The sequence below is a fragment of the Cryptomeria japonica genome, chromosome 11 (assembly GCF_030272615.1).
Source record: "Cryptomeria japonica chromosome 11, Sugi_1.0, whole genome shotgun sequence".
Taxonomy (NCBI): domain Eukaryota; kingdom Viridiplantae; phylum Streptophyta; class Pinopsida; order Cupressales; family Cupressaceae; genus Cryptomeria; species Cryptomeria japonica.
The window spans coordinates 29,715,712-29,722,277 of NC_081415.1; positions in this window are offsets into that span (position 1 = coordinate 29,715,712).

Consider the following 6,566-nt stretch of genomic DNA (forward strand, 5'->3'; position numbering starts at 1 on the left):
ATGTGTCCCTCAAAAAATTTATGTTGATTTTGTCTAGCTTAGATTTTGATGAATTGATAGGTGTTTATAAGGTTTTGGGCCTCCTAAGCATGTTGGTGACCTTCATTTCACTTCAAATTGGCCCAAAGTTTTAACTACACAATTTTTGACAAAATGTCAGTTGATCTTAAGGTTTTGGGGGGTATGTGCAAGATCACGAGGGGCCAAAAAGTGGCGATATGAAAAAAAATGCCTTTTCCATTTGTCAAAAAACACGAAAAATCTGTGTTGACTTTTTGGTTGGCTTGGATGTCAGTACATGTAGCCATGACAAAAGCCAAAGCATAACAAATAAAAAAAATAAAATTGATATCCGATAATATTGGATATTTGATACTATCGCATATCCATATTTATAATCATATATTGTATAATATATGATATATTATTTTATAATATATAATAATATATATATTATATTATAATATTAATATATAATAATATATATAATATATTATAATATTAATATATAATAATATATGTTATAAATTAATATTATAATACATTAATATAAATATTATTATATATTAATAATATATATTATTAATATATAATAAGACAAAAACATAGAAAAGGTATTAGATATCCGATACTTGTGGGTATTTTAAACTCGAACTGTGCCTGTTGTGGGTCATTTTCACACGACGAGCATGGGTTTGGAGTATTCTAGCAATCCGATATCCAAAAAAATTAGATACCTGATTGCTACAACAAATTTTCATCATTTACTAGCATCAAGTGTGAATTTTTTCGTGGTCCTTCATTTTTTATCATTCATTTGTATTTTTTATTTGTTTTTCCATTTTTTAATTATAAATTAGGTTTTGTATTTGAAATACACTTTGTTGTTTGAAATTTGTTAATTATATAAAATTTCAACTTCAATCAGGTAATATGGTTGACAACAATGAAAACCCACAACTACCAAACTCTCTGCCATCAAACCCCCCCTCAATTCATGATTTAATTGTTCAAAATTTGGATCAATTAAGGAGTATTTATAAGGTATATAGTAGGATCCCTTGTTTATCCTTGATGATAGCCACATAATGATTAATAATCTCTAATGTAGAAACCCTCACCACCGAGAACAATGCCAGTCTGTCATGGCAAGATGCCATGAGGGAACAATATATAGATGGGTTGTCCTATGATGAGGTGAAGAACCTCAAAATATTAAAAGCCGAAATAGCCACCCTATTTCATAATCCCCACACTAAATAGCTTGTTGATGTTAAGAAACTGAACCTTTCCATAAAATGGTGTGCGAATGATATTATCTATGATAACTTCTAGGATTGTTGGTGGATGGTTTTTGATAGACCACCCAATAACAATCTCGATGTACCATTTTATTTCATTAATAAATTATACGTCGACTTTATGTTAGGTAAGCATGTCAACTAATTTGAATGGAAACATTTTCAAGGCGTGGGTGGAGGTATGCCCCAAGATAGAATTGGGGCAATTTGAGTAGTATAAGGCCCATATGTTCCCCCTCCTCGCATTGCTTTCCCACCTCTAGTACAACCTTCAGATATTATTCTAGAGGAAACATCACATACTATATTGGTTATTCACTCTTTCAATGGCCTTTTGGTTTCTTAGTCTACGACACTAGCTCAACTACATGACCTTGATGTTGGTGATGGATCAGGTGGCACTAACACATCCTTTTGGGGTCCACATATTTGTGTGCTACATACTTGCACTATGTGCAAGCACATATGCTTAGGTCCTCTTGGACAACCTGTTGATCTCATCCCATTGACACATTTGATTACGAGGTCCATGATATGACCAGTGCACTAGATGAGATGACAAGGAATGGAGCATAACCTAGGGAGTCCTCATATGCTAGAGATGAGGAGGTTCATGGATCATACACTGATAATATAGTGGTAATAATTAACTTGTAATTTCATAGTTCATCTTATTTTAAATGAATATTTATAAGATATAGTATTAAGTTATAATGTTTATATACATGGCCTATTTTACAGTTGATGTCTAAGGAGAACATGACATAGGTCCATGACACCACCTTCTCGATCATTTCATTTGGCCTTCACAACTACATGGTATATTTTTTTTACTTAGTCGTTTACATTTTTTTATTGTATACATGCTTATCATTTAAATTGGTATTAATTTAATTATATATTAACTTACATGTTTATCTTATTTTACTCTTGTAGGACACACCTAGTGCGAGTGAGGTGCAGTGGTATCCAGACTCTGAAAGAACAATGACAGACAAGGGAAAGATAATTGAACACAATTTTGATTGAATTAAGAGTTTAAAGAACTTTTAATGATTATACATGCCTACATAGATCAATAGTTTCACATACTTGTTGTTTTTATGTACATGGAATTGTTGGTTTCAAATCCTTGTTGACTGCTTCCACAATACCTGAAGAAGTAGCAGAAGAGAGATGCCTCAAGTACGTGTTTATTTTATTTTGTGTTTAGTAAATATGCTCATACCATTGACAATTATATGCTAACTTGTATCAATTTTATATTTGTGACCATATATAGGTTGTCTTTGAAAATTTTAGTGACATCCCCTCTTTGCCACAGACATATACTAGGACTATTGACTATCCTAGGAGAAGACGTACTTGAGGTAATCAAGAATTCAATTTTAGAGTTCAATGTATATTGATTTTGATGTTAATTTTTTTTATTGTAAATTATATAATATAACTAATTTCAATTGTGATTTGGATTTTTCTTGTGCGGGAACCTTCAAAGCCAAAAAGTGCTTCGAAGAGGATCAATTTTGATGATCCATTAGTAGTTTAGGATGTGATAGAGATATTTTGGGATTCATACATGGATATTTGACATGTATATTTTGTATATATTTCAAGATGCCATATGCCACAATTTGTAAAAACTTTTTTTGAGTTGTCATTTATGCCATTTGTGTATATGGACATACACAATTATTCAACAATTTGATATATAGAAGTTGAGGTTTGATATAATTTGTTCCTCATGTGCATGTCTTCATTCTTTGAAACTTTAATCCTAAATGTAATAATGAACAATAGCATGTTATATTATTTAATCTTGAGATTCAACATAATGTGTTCTATCTACATCTTAAGTGTTAAATTTGGTTGCCTTGGGAAACTTCACCAAATTAAATGACCATATTGGTATTGTTATTAATCATAACATGGATGCTTAGTAATGAAAAATGACAAGAAAACAAAAGTGGATTTGATTTCATGTTCTACCTCCTATGCACTTTGACATATTTGAGCAAAAAAAATCTCTGTTTATGTGGATGTAATAAGTATGGTTAATTACGCTTAGTAATGATGAAGGAAAAGTCATTGCAAAATTTCAAAAGTCATTGTGGGTGTAAACCATCGATGCCAACATGTCTAGTTAGGTGGTTTTACCTTAGGGATGCACTTGTTTTGCTTCCCAACTCGCTTGAATGCTTAGTGCCATACCCTAGCAACGTTGTCCCTTAAGTGCCCTAAGTAGAAAAAAAAGTCAAATTTTGATAGGTCACTTCTCGGAATTCATGGCACTTGCGAATGAGTTTTTTGAACCTATAGGGTCACATGAGACCCCTCTATAATAATATGTCTCATATTTCCAAGATTTGGAGTGGTTTTCTTAGGGTAGCGATTTTTCTATTGACACAAAAATCATTAAAGACATTCAATGAAAAGTTGCAATAGAGCCTAATTCTCATTTTATTCAGCGTGAGAGAAAACACTTCTAGTTAGGCAGTTTTACCCTAGCGATACTCCTATTTTGCCTTCCAACTCGCTCGAATGCTCTGTGCCATGTACCCTAGTAGCATTGTCCCTTAAATGCCCTTAGTGCAAAAAACATTAATACTTGACAGGCTATTTCTTTGAATCTGTGGCACTTGAGAATGATTTATCTAAATCTATAGGGTCATGTGAGGCACCTCTGCAATAACTTGTCTCATATTTTTAAAATTAGGAGTGATTTTCCTAGGACAACATTTTTTTGTTGATGTAAAAACCATCAAAGGCATTTAATGAAAAGTTGCAATGGAGCCTAACTCTCGTTTTGTTCGTCATGGGAACAAAGTGTTAGTGCCAACATTAATGATTAGGTAGGTTTACCCTAGGCATGATCCTGTTTTGCATCTCAACTTGCCCGAACACTCAGTGCCATACCCTAGTAGCACTGTCCCTTAAGTGAAAAAAAATGTCAAACTTTGACAAGTTGTTTCTTGGAATTTGTGGCACTTGATAATGATCTGTTTGAACCTACATGGTCATGTGAGGCCCCTCTCAAATAACCTATATTATATTTTCAAGACTTGGAGCAGCTTTCCTAGGGCAACGATTTTTTTGTTGATGCAAAAATCGTCAAAGGCATTCAATGAAAAGTTGCAATGAAGCCTAATTATCATTTTTCTTGTCATGGGTGTGAACCATTGGTGCCAACACGTCTGGTTAGATAGTTTTACCCTAGGGATACTCTTGTTTTGCATCCCAACTTGCTCGAATGCTCAGTGCCATATACCCTAGTAGCGTTGTCCCTTAAGTGCCCTGAGTGCAAATAATTATCAAAATTTGATAGGTTGTTTCCTAGAATCTATGGCACTTGTGAATGATCCGTCTGAACTTAAAGGGTCACATGAGGCCCCTCTACAATAACCTATCTCAAATTTTCAATTTTTGGAGCGGTTTTTCTAAAGCAACAATTTTTTTTGTCAACACAAAAACCATCAAAGGCATTTAATGAAAAGTTGCAATGGAGCCTAATTCTCTTTTTGTTCACTGTGGGTGCAAATCATCAGTGCCAACATGTCCAGTTAGGTAGGTTTGTAGTCTAACATGTCTATATTATCTATAACCACAACTATATTATGTCTAACATAATCATAATCATTACACATAGAGGTGACCATCATGAACAAGCATAATCATACACATTTTTCACAAAAAAATCATCACAAAATTTAATTTACATGTACAATATTTGGACTCTAAATAGGAACAAATCAACTCATGTCCTTATGCTTACCCATGTTCTCATGTACAAATACATCATATATCATCAATACAACTACATCAATTTCATCATGTACACATATATCAATGCTATCAACAATCCAACCAAATCAATGTCCACATGTACAAATACAAAAATGCTATCAAGCAATCCTTTGATTCTAATATCCATGCTCCCTAATACATAGCTCCAACCACTTGTGCTCTCAAAGACACCAACATTGCAATATTATACAAAACATCGGTATTAAAGAAATAATACAAAGTGAAATTAATTTAACAATGGAAGTAACATAAGCTCTAATGTTGGATGTGTTGGTTGAAAATTTTGTCAACTCAAGAAGAGTTTACAAAATTATGGTTTTAACCACAACAACATGAGATTAAATCTCTCCTGATTATTAAGGGAAGGCTCCCCCTATGATTCACTACTCTATTCTACTAAAATAAGACACAAGTTTTTAACTCCTATTCTAACATGGGCGACACATTATCTTATTTTCTTTTTTCAAGACAAATGTTATTCTTTTCCTCTTTTTGTAGGAAACAATTTACAACATAGAGCAACAATAATTCTTTCAATTTATTTGTTACAAATTAACTTGGAAAGCAAAAACAATATAATATAGATAAGAAAAGAAGCAAAGTGTTTGTAAAGGCACAATGTCCTTCGTTGCTTCTCTAGGACTGGAAAGAGTTCTTAAGCTTAAAGTCTTAAATTCATTGTTGTCCTATAAACCTTTTTATAATCTCTTCTGTAACCCAAAGAGTTAACTAATATAATCAAAATAAAGCTCATCAGTGCCCTTTTTATAATACATTTTTATAATTAAGAAAAATGTAGAGGTCAAACCTGTGCAATCAGTGCCCTTGAAGTAACCATTTCCCTCATATCTAGAGAGACATTGGCATACATTCCCTTGCCCAGAATGGGAGTCGATGCATTTTGTGTTGGAGGAGCAAGAATAATTAGGAGTTGCTTTAGTCATGGAGCAATTCTAGTGCTGATGGACCGGGCTTAATCAACACACTCTAAGCTTTGAATTAGGTGGTCGGGCCCACAACAACCTTCCCTTTCCGTTTATGTATTTGTGTTAACCGTTATTGTTCCCTTTACCATTTCGTCCATGATTACTCCTGCCCTTGGGATCCCTCTGTCTCTCCTGCCCTTGGGATCCCTATAGGTTTCCCATGCAAGTAGCTTGCATTTGCACATACGCTCCCAGCCTGTGCCAAAATGGGAGCACTGGAACAGGGTATGGACATCCATCGAAGTGCAATGGAGAGTAATTATCATCAGACATCACAGTTGGAAATGCCCTGACAAGAATGGATGCAAAAATGTGAAGAGCATAGACAAGGCACACAAACTTTTTGATCAGATACCTCAGTAGTGTTTCGATCAGATACATCAAATAAATGTGGTCTCATTGAATGTTGTAAAAGTAGTATATGCACAAAATGCTTTTGTTGAAACGGATTCAAAGACTTTCAACTAGATGCAAT